At 46.0% G+C, this 17611-nt stretch overlaps 1 protein-coding gene across 3 annotated transcripts in view; it reads left to right on the top strand.

Annotated features, from left to right (window-relative positions):
* Window positions 1-17611, top strand: part of RASSF2 (Ras association (RalGDS/AF-6) domain family member 2) — a 56985-nt gene that overhangs the window by 6755 nt on the left and 32619 nt on the right. The window contains exon 1 of one of the 3 annotated variants that reach the window (XM_010836430.1): window positions 2206-3944. The exons of 1 other annotated variant lie outside the window; for it this stretch is intronic. The gene's annotated coding sequence lies outside the window, so the exon portion shown is untranslated. Of the gene's footprint in view, window positions 1-2205; window positions 4094-17611 lie in introns of those variants that run through there. One more of the 3 variants, XM_010836428.1, reaches the window with a different exon arrangement.

Here is a 17611-nt window from a genome sequence, read left to right as displayed (position 1 = left end):
ATTTTCATTTTTCACTTTCATGCATTGGAGAAGGAAATGGCAACCCACTCCAGTGTTCTTGCCTGGAGAATCCCAGGGACGGGGGAGCCTAGTGGGCTGCCGTCTATGGGGTCACACATAGTCGGACACGACTGAAGCAACTTAGCAGCAGCAGCAGGTAATTACTAGGTAAAAAGAAATACTAGGTGTCGGAACTCCCCTGGCAGAGTCCAGTGGTTAAGACTCCACACTTCTAGTGCTTCCACTGCAGGGGGCGTGGGTTGGATCCTTGTTTGGGGAACTAAGATCCCAGAAGCCATGCAGCATGGCCCAAAATATTTTTAAAAAAAGAATTGTATTAGGTGTCAAAATTTGGGTATGTTCAACTGTGCCCTAAACTGACTGAATCATTGTGTATGAGACACTTATGGGGTTCAGTTAAAAATTATTGAAGTGTCTATGCTATGAGTTTTGGGGTGGAGCCTTGATTTCCTCTCCTCCAAGGGTAGAGATTAGATGATTCCACAGGTCCCTTCTAATCCCTGGTCTCCTCAAGAAGAGTCCATTGCAATCTCCTTCTGTCCATACAAAAAAAACCTTTAACAAAAAAAAACCTTTCATGTGTCTACACAGAGGTTACTCACCATGGGGCATCCAGCACTGGGCCATCCTAGAGTTTTAGTTTTACTATAGTCTTTCCTGCTGGCACAGGAGATTTCAGTGGAACCATCTCAGTAAATTTTGCCTTCCTTGTGTGCCAGTTTCACTTAATGACCTAGGCATGATATGTCCCCAGGAGGACTGGGGAGTGGGTAAAGAGGATATGGAAATGATACGCCCTTTCCTGAACCACTGTGCAAAGTTGTAGACACCCACATGGAATCCAGGAAAAGTTCATGTGGAAGAAGAGACTTCTATATGACAGAATTCAGCCTTCCTGGTTGGGTTTTACTCATAAGGCTCTATTGATAACCCTTCTGAGGGAGTCCCTGATTCAGCAGTTCCACCCAGAGGAACTGGACACGTGCAGAAAAATAAGTGCATGAGCAACGTCCTGTGAGATATTGTTTATAATAATAAAACCAAAAATGGAGACTAAATGCCCCCAAATAGTAAATTTGTTAATCATGGTGTATCTCTACATTAAAATACATTAAAATGTGATTACAAAATATTTAGGATATAGATATGTATCTGTTAACATGGGAAAATATACATTTGTAAAGAGTAGGTTACCAAACATTGTGCTGTTGTTGTTACTGTTCAGTCATCCAGTTGTGTCCAACTCCTTAACGACCCCATGGACTGTAGCCCACCAGGCTCTGTCCATGGGATTCCTCAGGCAAGAATACTGAAATGGGTTGCCATTTTCTTCAATTGCCATTTCCAAACAATGTGCTGGTTTTGTAAGGTCCATTTATATTTGCCTCTGAAAGGGTATATGGAAAAATATTAACAGTGATTGTCATTGACTGGTGGAATTTTGGAAGATTTTAATCTTACATTTTCTTATATTAAGTATTTTCAGTTTTTTATTGTGTTTAAAATATGCACAATATAAAATTCACCTTTTTAACCGTTTTTAAGTGTACAGTTCAGTGGCTGTCTTAGTCCGTTTGAGCTATATTGTATAACAAATGCCACAGAATGAGTGACTTATAAAAAACAGAAACTTACTGCTCACAGTTCTGGAGGCTGGGAGTCAGATCAGGCTGTGAACATGGTCAGGTGAGGGTCCTCTTCAAGATCACAGACTTATTATTATACACTCCTGTGGCAGAAGCAGCTGGGGGTCTCTTTTAATCCCATTCATGGCTCTACCTTTGTGATCTAATTTACCTCCCAAAGCCCACCCCCCCCCCCCGACCCCTTCCCCTAACTGCTATCACTAGGATTTCAGCATATAGAGTTGGGAGAGGACACAAACATTCAGACCATAGCAATGGCATTGAGTGCATTCACTGTGTTGTATGACCGTAACCACTATTCATTTCCAGAACTTTTCCAGAGACTCTGTACCATTGAACACTAACTCTCCATTCATTCCCCTCACCCCAGCTGCTGGTAACTTCTGTTAACATCTTCTTGAGTTTGCCTACTCTAGGTTTCTTTTAAGAGTGGAATTGTACTGTAATTGTCCTTTTGTTGATCTTAATCTTTTTGATTTTTTATATCTTTAAAATTAAAAAAAAAAATCCGTTTTGCTCGTATAAAAGAAGAAAAGGAACAAGGAAGCCGTGAAGAGAACTGTGGTATTTGGTCTCTTGCATTTTCATTTCAGACTGGACCACAAGGACCTGGCCATCCTTGTTGCTTCTGCTGCCATCACCTGGGATGGGGGTCAAGGTCTGACCTCCATCTCAGCCGAGCAGAACAAAGGTGGACAGCCAGTGGGCGTCACAACTAATCACATTTGGGACTTAATGGTTGCTAGCAGCTGGGCCTTGGGCCCCAGGCCTCTACTGCTAAATCATCATATCCCAGGGTTTTTTGTGTGTGGTGGTGGGACAGAGAGTGTGCTTGGGATTTACTGTGCTTTAAACCTAACAGCTATCCTGTAGTGAATAAGGTCCAAACCAGATGGAAGTTGGATTGTTGATACCGTCTTCCTTAAAGAATGAGAATGAGAGCCTCAGCCTTTCTATTTGAAACGTCCTTTGTGTATTCCAGATCCTGTGGCTCAGCTCAACTTACTAAATACCCACCATGGCACCTGTGGCGGCTGCTGAATGCTTTGTCCACAGGCAGGGTCAGCCTGCCTGGGATGCAGAGAAGACTTTAACTGGTGGAGTCCATGAGATCCTAAGTACTCTGGGAAAAGGGTAGTGGCCTCAGATAATCAGTGCCCTCTTCCTAAAGCTCCATGCAAGCTTTTATAGACATCTGGGCCAAGGATTGCTCTCTTGTGTGCATGGTGGGTTGTGTATTTGACAGGATAATCAGGGACATGGAGCAGAGGAGTGGAGGCAGGGGAGGTGGTATGTATGTGTGTTTCAGTCTGGTCTGAGGTGAGAGGACATCAGGAAGCGTCAGTCCCCAGAACCTGGGTACTAGGTTGCGTGACTGTATTCAGGGGTCAAGGGAGTAGGTCAAGTGGCTTTGCTGTGGGACGCCTTGTTCTATGGAAAATGCTTTAAGTTCCTCATTAATCAAGCTCCCAGAGGAAACTGCCCGCCCTCCAGCAAGTTGCTGAGAAAATGTAGGTCTGGGAGGGACAGATGTACGTACTGTGCTCTCTGGAAATTACTTTACCTGGCTCTGTCTGTTTTCTCTCTGCCCAGCTGCTCTTTGAATCCCAGACAGTGAGGGGGAAGTGAAAAGACTTTACAGAAATGGCCTTTGAAGACCATTTTGAGAAGTTCAGTTTTTCATGGTGCTGATTTTTCTTTAGGTTAGTCAGCTGGTTGCAGGACAGGACGAGGAGAGTGTGAGTGTGGTTTTGTGTAAAACTTCCCCTGAGCCTCCTGGAAATGTTCTGGAAACCCCTGGATGAGCTGTCTCTCCTGGGTCCAAGATCTGCTGTGTGAGGCTGAATTTCCCTGCCTGTATATACTGTAGGGTGTTAACGAGGTTAAGAAAGGGTGGATATCAGATGCACCATGGCTGCCCCCAGGGGGAGGCTCAGTACTTGCTGGACCCTCCTCTGCCTGCCCTTCCTTACTGCTTCCAAGGGCAAGGAACCTGCCCATACCTGGGGGTGAAGAAAGCCAGCACTTTAGGCTTTTGCGTTTCCTATCCTGGCTCCGGGGAAGCAAGGAGGGGAAACCCTAAGATCTCTGCACACAAAGCTGAGTCTCAGTCAGTAGCACCAAAAAAGGGAAGGACCGCTGGGGTATCCTTAGGAAGGGGATGTGAGGTCAGAGATGAGTCTCAGAGAAGCACTCAGTAAACAGGAAGTGTGGCCAGAGAGAAACCTGTGCTTGTAGGAAGTGGGGCATTGGCGGCCGCCTCCCAGCTTGGCCTGGGTAAGCCAGCACTCCCTGCCGAGCTGATGGCAAGTGGAGGCTCAGAGCACGAGGGGTGACACAGATTTTGGGCCCTCCCTGTGAGACAGGGCTCCACTTGAATCTTGTAATTATTGGGCTGGAGGAGAGCTTAATTTGCCCTTCGGAAGGTAGGACTTTAAATATCCCATAAAATAACCCTCGGTTTTGAGAAATGCAGGTCAAGGAATGTTTAGTCTTATTTGCCTCCACCAACTTCCCATTCTTTGCTCGTGCCAAGTCAGTTATATGGAATTTTGCACTTCGTTGAGTTTTATCCTGTGAGGGGACACATCTTGGCAGAACCCCTTTGGGTGAAGGTGATGGAGGTGCTGCTTTAGGGAGGAAGAGGTGACTAGGCCCTTCCCTGGGGGCCTGTAGATACTGGAAGTTATCTTTCTAAGTCTTGTAGGTTCTCTGAGCTATAGTCAAAGTTCTTTATACACACACACACACACACACACACTCCCTCTCTCTCCATACACTCTGTCATACACTCCTACCTACACATTCATTTGCACACTTACTTACACTCTCCCTCACACCGATACTTACACATTTACACATGCATACTCCCTTACACATTTACACCTATGCATTTCCTCACACATCTACACCTACACATTCACACACATAGAGCTTTTTCTGTATGGAGTTTTTGCTTCCTTTATGTCTTTTTGGTCCCATTCCAACACCCTGCTTATTTGACATGAAGCTAAGGGTCTTTGGGTTTCCTTCTAAATATGCATCCAGAAAGTCAAAAACTTGTGGATGTAGATGAGACTCCCCTATAAACAAGTAGTTGCTCACCTGGGCCTGTGAGGTGATTGTTTAGGAGAGCGGGATTGTGGGGGGCGGGGGGTGTGATTGTCGGGAGGGGTTTGTTGTGACTCTCCAGATCACTCATCTGGGCCTGTGAGGTGATTGTTTAGGAGAGCGGGATTGTGGGGGGCGGGGGGTGTGATTGTCGGGAGGGGTTTGTTGTGACTCTCCAGATCACTCATCTGGGCCTGTGAGGTGATTGTTTAGGAGAGCGGGATTGTGGGGGGCGGGGGGTGTGATTGTCGGGAGGGGTTTGTTGTGACTCTCCAGATCACTCATCTGGGCCTGTGAGGTGATTGTTTAGGAGAGCGGGATTGTGGGGGGCGGGGGGTGTGATTGTCGGGAGGGGTTTGTTGTGACTCTCCAGATCACTCATCTGGGCCTGTGAGGTGATTGTTTAGGAGAGCGGGATTGTGGGGGGCGGGGGGTGTGATTGTAGGGCGGAGGAGGGGTTTGTTGTGACTCTCCAGGTCACTCACCTGGCCACCTGCCTACTAGCATGGGAGTAGGAGACAGGTCTTCTTAGCAGGAAACAGACCATTTCCTCAGAGCTTCCACAGGCACACTGAAGAATTCAGACCAGTGTGCAAAAGGCCTGAGCAAGAAGGATCAATGCCCAAGCTGTCAGTGGAAGAAGCTGGGGCTTTTGCAGACCATGCTCCTGGCACGAGGGAGCCCACTTGACCACCTGCCGAATCTCATGTACTCGTCTGGCAGGTGTACCAGACAGAGGCTTCTCCGGGGATAGGAGTGAGGTTCCCTGTCAGCAGGGGCCTTGGAACTATTGTTAGACCCCCAGGCATTTTCCAGAACGAGGAACAGACAGTTTGTGGGGCCCATGAATGTGAGGAATAGCTTGTTCTGTAGACAGAGGGTGAGATATGTCTGGGCATTCATGGCCCTGTGACGTTGCAAGTACCCAGGTCTCTGGGTGGGATCTCTATCTCCTGCAGGGTCTGCTTTTCCTGCAGGTTGTCTGCCAGGCCAGTCACTGACTCACCTGTCTTCCCCAGGACTCTGGGGCATTCTGTGGCCAGCAGCTGAAGCCAGCCTCCAGCTGCCTGTCCTACTTGGAGCCTCTCATGCCCAGTGCTTAGCCAAGGCACCAGAAAAGGAACACTGTTCATGTCAGCTCTGTGACCTGGGACAAGTCACACAACCTTCTGTTTCCTCATCTTTAAAGTGGGAAAGTCCTGGCTGTTCTTTTGAAGAAATGATGCTAAAGCTAAAACTCCAGTACCTTGGCCACCTCACGCAAAGAGTTGACTCATTGGAAAAGACCCTGATGCTGGGAGGGGTTGGGGGCAAGAGGAGAAGGGGACGACAGAGGATGAGATGGCTGGATGGCATCACTGACTCGATGGACGTGAGTTTGAGTGAACTCTGGGAGTTGGTGATGGACAGGGAGGCCTGGCGTGCTGTGATTCATGGGGTTGCAAAGAGTCGGACACGACTGAGCTACTGAACTGAACTGGGGGATTCTGATATATATTTCTCTAGAATATGGCCGGGTCAGGTGATTTTTAGCTGAAAACTTCTTCACTGCAAGGCAGCTGTAGTAAATATAAGTTCTGTTTTGCATCAGACAGTCCTGAGTTTGAACTCCAGCTCTCTCTTCCTCACTGTGTGTCTTTGGACAAGTTATTAATACTTAACTTCTTTGTGCTTCGTTTGCTTCATGTGCAAAGTGAGACTATTAAGATTTCTTTCTACATGGGGTTGTTATGGACATTAAATGAGTCAAAACAGGTAATAGCTAGCCTGTAGTAAGCTTGCATTTCTGTTAGTCATCTATTATTCACATTTGTTGTTTTATTATTAGCGTAGTAATATTGTTGTGATTGTTCTGTTCACTATTTGTGAGGAAAACGGGTGATCAGGGCTTCCTTTGACTAGTCTTCTGTTAGTTGTTTTTGCTGCCTGCCTCTGCATGAAAGTGCCATCCCTCCTCAGGCAGGACGCACCAACCTCTTAGTTATTTAGGTTGGTGCAAACATTTTTGTGGTTTTGGACTATAAATTTTTAAATTTAAATCATTGTAACTAGGTTCAAACACATCTTTATTAATCAAAATAGGTACCATTGCAATCACATTTTTGCCAATGAGAAATAAGTTTGTTTATTCCTGTAGCTTAAAAATCCCTGCTTTGGGATTCCACAAACTCTTGGAAAGCATTTTCTGTATTCTGTTGGTTGTGGAAGTATTTTCTCTGCAAAAAAGTGGTCGAGATGCTTGAAGAAGTGGTAGTTTGTTGCTGAGTGAAGTGAAGTGAAAGTTCCTCAGTCGTGTCCGACTCTTTGTGACCCCATGGACTGCAGCCTGCCAGGCTCCTCTGTCCGTGAGCTGGTGAGAGGGCAAGTGAATATGGCGGATGAGGCAAAACTTCACAGCCCAATTCGTTAAACTTTTGAAGCATTGATTGTGCGACATGAATTCGGATATTGTGGTGGAAAAGAATTGGGCCCTTTCTGTTGACCAATGCCAGCAGCAGGCATGGCAATTTTTGGTGTATATCATTGATTTGCTGAGCGTACTTCTCAGATGTTATGGTTTTACCAGGATTCAGAAAGCTATAGTGGATCAGACTGTCAACAGACCACCAAACAATGATCATGACCTTTTTTTGGTGTAAGGTTGGCTTTGGGAAGTGGTTTGAAGCATCTTCTCAGTCCAGCTGCTGAGCTGGTCATCACGTTTTTGTCGCACGCCACAGTCCGATCAAGAAATGGTTTGTTGTTGTGTAGAATAAGAGATGACACTTTAAAGCGACAATTGTTTTGATTTGCAGTCAGCTTATGAGGCACCCACTTATTAAGCTTTTTCACCTTTCCAGTTTTCTTCAAATGTCAAATGACCATAGAACTGTCAATGCTGAGTTCTTCAGCAACTTCCCATGTGGTTCTAAGTTTCAGTGATGGCTCTCAGTTGGTCATTGTCAACTTCTGATGGCCGGCCATTACATTCTTCATCTTCAAGGCTCTCATCTCCTTTACAAAACTTATTGAACCACCACCACACTGTTCATTAGGAGTTCCCAGGCCAAATGTGTTGTTGATGTTGCAAGTTAATAAGAAAATTGCTCGAATTTGCTTTTTGTCTAATGTCATTTCCATGATCTAAAATGAATATAAACAACAAATAGTAAGTCATTAGCCAAAAATAAATAAATAAAGCAAGAAATATGCATTAAAATGATGCCATATAACCACATTTATTTAAGAATGCATTCCAGGATCAAACAGCAAATTTCAACAATACAAAAATTGCAGTTACTTTTGCACCAACTTACTACCTTCCCCTCACCCTTTTCTCTAACCTCTAACATCTTTTTGGGTGCAGAGGGGCAAAGCTTTGTATTCGCAGTCATAATAAAGCTGAGGAAATGGAGTACATATACCCAGTACGCTTGACCTTATCTCTCCTTTTTGTACTGTTTAGTGCTCTTTTCTAGAGCAGAGTGACTGAGAACCCTGTAGGTGGTTCCCTGGAGGCCTGGACACCAGGGGTGGGAAAGGAATGGAGGAGGCATGTGGGTTTGGCCAGAAAGTGGACCTTTTACTGAAGAAAGCAATGGAAGGGAAAGTATGCTGTTCCTTCCTAGGCAGTCCAGATTTTGCCATTGTCTAGGACAGGCTCAGGTGGCATCTCTTGTAATCTCTAGATCTTGGCAGGGCCCCAGGCCATAGCTCAAGTCTCCTTCCATATGTGGTGCAATAGGACTGGGGTTTCCTGTTTGCCATTGATACTTCTTCCTGCTGCCATCCTAGCGAGCTGAAGTGCAGAGGGGCAGCACTATCTCCTCTTTCACTGCCTGGTTATAAAGTGGAGTCCCTCTGGAGACCTGATGAAGCAGTGATCAATGCTCTAGTATAAAGCACCATGTCAGAGAGCTTTTTTCTCCAACCTTGGAGCTCCAGATTGTCCCCAGAGGGCAGGGCAGAGCAGGGTTCAGAAAAGGGGTAGAGAGAGGCCTCAAAAGGGGAAGCTGCAGGCCTCCAGTTGGTGTTTCATTTGCATCTGGGACCTGTAGCTGACTTCCTGGTTTCTGTGGTGTGGTGCCCTGGTTTGCTGGATGGGGCCCCTTGCATCTGCTCTGTGCATCTCTTCTCATCCTTGGGGATGCTCTATGCGGTCCCCTCTCCCCTTTGAAGTTTGGTAATGGGAGGGGGGTGCAAAAGACAACTCATTTGTTTTTAGAAAATTCTTTTCCTTCCATTCTTGAAAGACTGCTTTGAGATGCGTTTGGGGGTGTCCTCAGTTTATACAGCTGTATCTCCATCATATTTCATGGTGGCTCTCAGCCGTGGTTGTACATTGGCATGACGTGGGGAGGTTTTAAAAATGCTCATGCCTGGACCTCTTCCTGGAGGGTCTGAAGAAATTGGTCGGAGTTGCAGCCTCAACATCAGGAATTTCAAATCAACCCTCCTACCCCACTCCCTTGGCTTCCCACGTGGTGAGGTAGTAAGGAATCTGCCTGCCAGTGCAGGAGACACAGAAGATGTGGGTTGATCCCTAGATCAGGAAGATCCCTTGGAATAGAAAATGGCAACCCACTCTCGTATTCTTGCCTGGAAAGTTCCACCGGCAGAGGAGTCTGGTGGGCTATAGTCAAGGGGGTCTCAGAGAGTCGGACACAACAGCACACACCAACATACCCCATTCCTACTCCAAGAGAGTCAGATGAGCACCCAGAATTAGAACCTCAGAGATGCTGTGTGTCTTGAGGTCAACTGTTACTCCTTTCCACCTAGGTTTCAGTTGAGGCCTGGCCAAGTGCATATCCTTCTCACTGGTCAGGGCATAGCTCCGTGGGGTTTGCCCCACTGGGAATGCTTTGTGGAATAAGCCCTCCCCTTTCCCAGCCTGTCTCCCTCTTCCAGTTATATCTTCTTAGAGACTGGGACTGCCTGGGGCCTATAAATTGGCTGTTGTTCCCTCACTCCCATCCTACCCGGGGAGCTGAGGTGGGAGTCAGGATGTGGGGCCTGACTCTGGTTCTGGAAACAGGAAGACAGAAACAAAGAAGCAAAGAAACCACTGAGGAGGTTCTCGTCTCACTCTGGGCTTTCCTGCCGGGGGTTTCCCTGTTTCTGTTCTTTATTTGCCTTCTGGGACTTTCCAGTTGATCAATGAGAGACACTTGGTCTCTAGGCTGAATCAGAAGCTTTGTAGGGATTAGCCGCCTCCTGGCGATGCTCTGAAACCAGATTAGCTTCAGTGTGTTCTCTGGGCTCCCTGACAGAAAGGGAGTGAGGGCACAGGAATTTGGAGGAACCAAGAACCAAGAACAGACAAAGCTGTTCTTTTAAGACAACGTCGAATGCCTTTTCTACCTTCTTAAGCTTCCTAAACTTTCTCTTCTCATAGGAAGTTGAGCTGGTTAATTTCAAGGGCCTGGAGAGCCCCTTGTTTATTCTTGGGGAGTCTGGAAACACCTGTGAGTGGAGAGTCTGTGAAAAGAGAAAGGAAAAACTCCCTTGTGCAACAGCTACAGGGTAGCTGCAGGGTTTTTACTGGTCCAGGGCTCGGGCATCTGTCCCCGTTTCTGCAGCTCAGCCTTGCATTGCACCCATTGATGCTGGGTGGGCAGCTGTTTCCTCCCAGCTTGAGAGTGGGTGGAAGAAGGTGACAGAGCCAGGAGCTGTTTCAAGCCCTAACGTGGGGCATGTGTGGTGGTCGCTGCTGGTATCCACCCAATCTCCTTTATCTACCGCATGTTATAAGTGTGGACTATTGACAGGTCTCAGTTGCTCCCTAGTCTTGAGAACTGCTCTTCAGGGAATGCCTCGGCGCTCACCCCCTCCTCCCAGGGGTGACTCTCAGCCAATGACTGACTAGTGCCAGATACAAAGGCCTGGTCTGCCTCTCTTAGGGTGGGACAGTTCCATGAAGTTGTTCACACCCTAGAGCTCCCATGGGATCAGGCTGTGGCTAGGCTCCAGTTCCTTCCCCAGCCCAGTCTTGCTTCCCTCACTTCCTTACAGGTTTCTCCTGAAGTCACTTCCTCAATAACTCATGTGCACAAGAATCATCTGCCTCTAGGAATTCCCTGACATAAAACAGCAGGCTAGCTTTCCTAGGGCTGACTGTTGAATCCATTGTTACCGAATAACTAATAATGAGAATGGGAATATTTTCAGGAGAGAGACACAGTGTGGGATCTGGGCCCCAAAGAGAGAAACCTCTAAGCTCAGGAGAAGAAAGAAACACTAAATGAGTGGTTTCTGTGTGGTGGTAAGTGCTGTGATGAAGGACGGGCTGAGGTGTGGGTGCCGTCCCCTCAACACTACCCGGGGATAGTGGGAACAGTTTGTAGGGGGAGGTGGTTTTGGCAGGGTTTAGGGAATGTGTGAGTTTCCTTGGGTCTGAGAAGAAGGAGTACCCTCACAGAGCATGAAAAGCAGGCCCCAAAAGTTCTCTGTAGCTGGGATGTCATCATCTTCAGTAGCTTAGGAACCTTTGGTTTGTCAAGACATTGTCTTGGATCTCAGGGAAGATTGTGTCCTCAAGTTGTCCTGGGAGCAGGCAGGAAGGGTCTTCATGTGAGAAGTACTAGATTCTGCTGACAAGCTGCATGGCATCACACAGGTATTTAATGGAGCTGAGTAGAACCCAGAACATTCTGCTAGGGCATGAAGTGGTGCCAGAAGAGAGGACTGATTGGTTAGTGGCCTCAGCAAGTGTCCAGTGTCTAGGTGACTAGGAGGCTCATGTCCTGACTCTGCAAGCCCAATAGTATTCATGTCTCTAGACATTTTAGCAGATGCGCTTTATAGTTAATGGGGCTTCCCAGGTGATACTAGTGGTAAAGAACCTGCCTGCCAATGCAGGAGACATAAGAGATGTGGGTTTGATCCCTGGGTTGGAAAGATCTTCTGAAGAAGGGCACTGCAACCCACTTCAGTGTTATTCCCTGTAGAATCTTATGGACAGAGGAGCCTGGCAGTTCATAGAGTTGCAAAGAGTCGGATACAACTGAAGCCACTTAGCATACACACATGCATGCGTTCCATCTTTCAACGTTTTTCTAAAGAGAAGTTGTACTGATTTAGAATTCTTGAGGGCTAAGTGGTCATGTTCACAGCATGGGGGTTCAGTAGGTTTAAATATGTTTTAAATGTCAAAGATTATTTGTGTCAAATCTGCCCTTTCATTCCTGTCCCATGCTTTCTCTCTTCTCCTTTCTCTGTATGGGACTCAGTAAGCTGTTTCAGTTCTGTGCCTGAGATGCTGGCTGATGTGGGAAGCCCCCTCCTTCCCCTCTCTCTTACTTTCCCCTCTTCCAAGAGACGGTGAAGAGTTGTTCTGTATTCTCAAGGCAATGTGGAAGCGATGCTTGGAAATGATCCTTACAAGGCATTTTGGAGTCCAAAAGGGCTTCATAAATTCTTGTTAACAGAGAAGACAGAAGAATTGCAACTAGCTAGCTGAGCAGATCTCTCTCTCCAAGACTGTAGATACTGGTGGGCATCCTTGGCAAAAGTGTCCAATTGAATCCATATCCCAGCCCCATCAATCATCTTCCTCTGACTCTTCCTTGTATGAGAAGCAATATTCTGTTTAAGGAAGATTGGACTGAACTCTAAATTCTGGCCTTTTGTTTGCTCTGTGTTTGCCTTAAAGTGTAGGTAAATTTAGCTAGCTTTTTTTCCCCTCTTCTGCTGGCTGGGGGTAGCCAGTGATTTGTGGTGATGGTTGGAAAGTTTATGAAGACAGATGCAGATGTTATCCTTGAGACAGACAAAGAAGGGCTTGGGCCCTAAAATCAGTTATCTGCAATTTCAGTTCAACAATATGGTAGACTGTGTAAGTATTTTCCTAACATTCCTAATCCAAGAAATGTAAAAGTCAAAACAAAAACGAAAAAGCAGGTGGGGAGAAGTCAGGCTGGAGACAAAGATGGGGCCAAATGAATCTGTGTGTGTGCTCCGTTGTGTGCAACTCTTTGTGACCCCATGGACTGTAGCCCGCCACGCTCCTCTTTCCATGGAATTTTCCAGGCAAGAATATTGCAGCAGGTTGACATTTCCTACTCCAGAGGATCTTTCCTACTCAGGGATCTAACCCACATCTCTTGCATCTCCTGCATTGGTATACCAGGCGAATTCTTTGCCACTGTGCCACCTCGGAAGCCTAGGTCAGATTTATAGTGATGGCCTTGTGAAATCACTCACTAGGGAGAGAGCGACTTAACTTTCGAGAATTCCCACATTTGGGCCATCAGACTACTTGATGGTTTTTATCAACCTGGTAAGTAAAAAAGTATGTATGGATGTGAGAGATGGAAAGAAGGCTGAACACCAAAGAATTAATGCTTTTGAGCTGTGGTGTTGGAGAAGACTCTTGAGAGTCCTTTGGACTGCAAGGATATCAAACCAGTCAGCCCTAAAGGAAATCAACCCTGAGTGTTCATTGGAAAGGCTGATGCTGAAACTCCAATACTTTGGCTACCTGATGAAAAGAACTGACTCACTGGAAAAGACCCTGATGCTTGGAAAGATTGAAGGCAGGAGGAGAAGGGGACAGCGGAGGATGAGATGGTTGGATCGCATCAGCAACATGAGTTTGAGCAAGCTCTGGGAGTTGGTGATGGACAGGGAAGCCTGGTGTGCTGCAGTCCATGGGGTTGCAAGGAGTCAGACACAACTGAGCAGCTGAACTGAACTGAATAGTGCTGGAGAGAGAGGACAGACATTGCAGAAGATAAACCAAGAATGGAAGGAAGAGAAGCAGCAATCAAAGCTAGTATAGGATAACATTTCCCTGGCTGGAGAAAGACTTGAATGTTCAGGATGAGGTCTGTCAATGGACAGGCACCACTAATCTGATTTCCACTCTATCTAAACTTAGGAACTGGCTCTGGCTGAGGTCCCTCATGACCTTATGTGGTAAATCAGAGACTGCTCTTTGTTTCTATTCCTTGGGTTCCCACCACCAGCTCCTGGCTCTGCTGATCACGGACTCCTTCTCTTGGTTTCCAAGATACTGTGTCTCCTCTTTTTCCTCCTCTTCCAGGGACTCTTTTTTTCCTGCCTATGCCTAACCTAGTGGGTTCATTGGATCCCTGCCCTTGGCCCTGCCCTTTAGTCCTCCCTACTCTCTCCTTGGTGACCTTGCCACTCTCCTGACCTCCCTCCCCTCAGCAGGGCCAGGATTCCCTCCCTGGGAGCTCCACACTGGCTCTTTCCTGGGGCACAGACCTGGCAGGGTTTCCTGTCTTCAGCATCATAGGGTTCCGTGACCTGCCTCAGACTCGGCCCATATTCCTCACAGCAGTGTTTGTGACTGCATGGCTACCTAGCAGCCCAGTGTAATGTGGGAATCTGGCCCTTTCCAAATCTTTTTACTGATGGAGTGTGACTTTTTTCTCTACCTCTTTAAACTCACTGGACACTGTTACTCCATCCCCACTGCCTGCTTCCCTGGGACAGGCCTCTCAATTGGTCCCTTTGCCTCTGTTTTCTTCCCTTATCCTATCTCAAAGTAAAGAGTAGAATGAGGTAATCATTCCAAAATTCAAATCAGATTACACCCTTCCCTTATAACTCCCCTTATTTTCCTGTTGCCACTGTAAAAAATGATCACAGACTTGATGGCTTAAAACAACAAAAATGTACTCTCTTACCTTCTGGAGGCCAGAAGCCTGACATTGGTTTCAGTGGGCTGAAACCAAGGAGTTAGTAGGGTTGCCCTCCCTCTAGAGCCTTTGGGGAGGGGTGAGGGGGAGGGTTAATTTCCTTGCCTTTTCTCGCTGTGTTCCTTGGCTAATGGTCCCTTTCTCCATCTTTCATCCAGAGTAGCATCTTCAAATATCTTTCTCTGTTGAGGCTGTCTGTAGCAGAATCTCCCTCTGACTTTCTTTTAAGGATACGTGTGATTATATTTAAGGTCCACCCAGGTAATCTAATTAGGCTTATATAAAGAAAGCTGAGCACTGAAGAATTGATGCTTTTGAACTGTGGTGTTGGAGAAGACTCTTGAGAGTCCCTTGGACTACAAGGAGATCCAACTAGTCCATCCTAAAGGAAATCAGTCCTGAGTATTCATTGAAAGGACTGATGCTGAAGCTGAAACTCCAATACTTTGGCCACCTGATGCGAAGAACTAACTCATTGGAAAAGAGCCTGATGCTGGGAAAGATTGAAGGCGGGAGGAGAAGGGATGACAGAGGATGAGATGGTTGGATAGAATCACCAACTCAATGGACCTGAGTTTGAGTCAACTCTGGGAGTTGGTGATGGACAGGGAGGCCTGGCCTGCTGAGTCCATGGGGTTGCAAAGAGTCGGACACGACTGAACAACTGAACTGAACTGAGCTAGGTGGCCACCCACTCCAGTATTCTTGCCTGGAAAATTCCATGGACAGAGGACTATAGTGGGCTACAGTTCATGGGGTCATAAAGAGAGGGACATGACTGAGTGCACGTGTGCAGGTAATCTAGGGTAATCTTCCTGTTTCCAGATACTTAATTTAATCACATCTGCAAAGTCCCTATCTTCATATAAAGTGACATGGACAGGTTCCAGGGATTAGGACCTAGATATCTTTGGTGGCCATTGTTCAGCCTACCACACACCCCATCCCATTGCACTTCAGAGTCCAAACTCCCTGACATGGTCAAGCTCCAGCATATGTACTACCGCGTCTTGGTGCATGCGCCTTCTGCCTGGACCACTCTGCCCTTCACCTTTGCCAGCTCCGTCTCGTCACTGAGGTCTCAGTTTAGAGTTCACTTCCTCCAGAAAGCACCTGGGACACCACGCAAGTCCAGATTAAGGGTGTTTCCTTGTCCTTTCCAGCTTCTAAAAGCCTTTCCCACATTTCTTCTGCTCACACCCTTCTTCCTCCAGCTTCAAAGCCAGCAGGAGTGCGTTGAATCTTTTTCACATTATGTCACTATAACACTGATTTTCTGCCTGGTTTTTCCATTTAAAGTTTTGTGGCAAAACATACATAAAATGTACCACTATAACCATTTGTAAGTGTACAGTTCAGTAGCATTAAGTACATTCACATGGTTGTGCAGCCATCACATTATCCATCCACGGAACTCTTCATCCTGCAAAATTAAAACTATACCCATTAAATGTCAGTAGTAACTTGCTATTTCCCTTTCCCCAACCCCTGGCAACCACCATTCTACTTTCTTGTCTCTTTGGATTTGACCTAGGTACCTCATTTAAGCAAAATTATACAGTATTTGTCATTTTATGACTAGATTATTTCACTTGCTGTAATGTCCCCATGGTTCATCCATGTTGTAACATATGACAGGGTATCGTTCATTTTTAAGTCTGAATTGTATAGATGTATTATTAATCTAGTCATCTGCTAATAGGTACCTGAGTGGCTTTTGTTATAAATGCTATGAAGAACATGGGTGTACAAATATCATTTCAGGTCCTACTTTCAGTTCTCTGGGGTATGTACCCAGAAGTAGAATTGCTGGATTGTATGGCAGTTCTATTTTTAAGTTTTTGAGAAACTGCCATACTGTGTTTTTGTTTTGTTTTTTGTTTTTTAATATAAATTTATTTATTTTAATTGGAGGTTAATTACTTTACGATATTGTATTGGTTTTGCCATACATCAACATGAATCCGCCACGGGTATACACGTGTTCCCCATCCTGAACCCCCCTCCCACCTCCATCCCTGTACCATCCCTCTGGGTCATCCCAGGGCGCCAGCCCCAAGCAGGATAATTGCTTTACAACGTTGTGTTGGTTTCTCCCATTCAACAACATGCTGCTAAGTCACTTCAGTCGTGTCCGACCCTGTGCGACCCCACCAGGCTCCCCCATCCCTGGGATTCTCCAGGCAAGAACACTGGAGTAGGTTGCCATTCCTTCTCCAATGCATGAAAGTGAAAAGTGAAAGTCAAGCCGCTCAGCCGTGTCCAACTCTTAGCGGCCCCATGGACTGCAGCCCATCAGGCTCCTCCATCCATGGGATTTTCCAGGCAAGAGTACTGGAGTGGGAATGAGTCAGCCATAAATATACACATGTCCCCTCCTTCTTGAACCTCCCTCTCTCCCACCCTCCATCTCATTCCACTCCTCTAGGTTGTCTCAGAGTACTAGGTTGAGCTCCCTGTGCTATGCAGCAACTTTCCAATAGCTATCCATTTTACATATGGTAATGTACATGTTTCATGGCTATTCTCTCAAACCCGTCCCACCCTTTCTTTTCCCCACTGCGTCCAGTCTGTTTTCTATGTCTACATCTCTGTTTCTATCCTGAAAATATAGGTTCATCAGTACCATTTTTCTAGATTCCATGTATGTGCATTAATATACAATATTTGTTTTTCTCTTTCTGACTTACTTCACTCAGTATAACAGGCTCTAGGTTCATCTACCTCAGTAGAACTAACTTAAATGTGTTCCTTTTTATGACTGAGTAATAATTCCTTGTATGTATCTACCAGCTTCTTTATCCATTTATCTATTGATGGACATCTAAGTTGCTTCCATGTCCTATCTAGTGTAAATAGTGCTGTAAGAAACATTGGGGTGCGTGTGTCTTTTTCAGTTAAGGTTTTCTCAGGGTATATGCCCCATAGTGGCATTGCTGGGTCATATGGTAGTTTTAGTCCTAGTTTTTTTTTTTTTTTTTAACGCATCTCCATACCATTCTCCACAGTGGCTATGTCAACATTCCCACCAACTATGCAAGAGGATTCCCTTTTCTCCACATATTCTCCAGGATTTATTATTTGTAGATTTTTTTTGTTTTTTTTGTGTTTTTTTTGGATGATGGCCATTCTGACTGATGTGAGGTGATACCTCATTGTAGTTTTGATTTGCATTTCTCTAATAAT

This window comes from Bison bison, unplaced genomic scaffold, assembly GCF_000754665.1.
Source record: "Bison bison bison isolate TAMUID 2011002044 unplaced genomic scaffold, Bison_UMD1.0 scf7180017864063, whole genome shotgun sequence".
Taxonomy (NCBI): domain Eukaryota; kingdom Metazoa; phylum Chordata; class Mammalia; order Artiodactyla; family Bovidae; genus Bison; species Bison bison.
The sequence above is the reverse complement of the archived record's forward strand: the minus strand, read 5'-3'. Positions and strand labels throughout refer to the sequence as shown.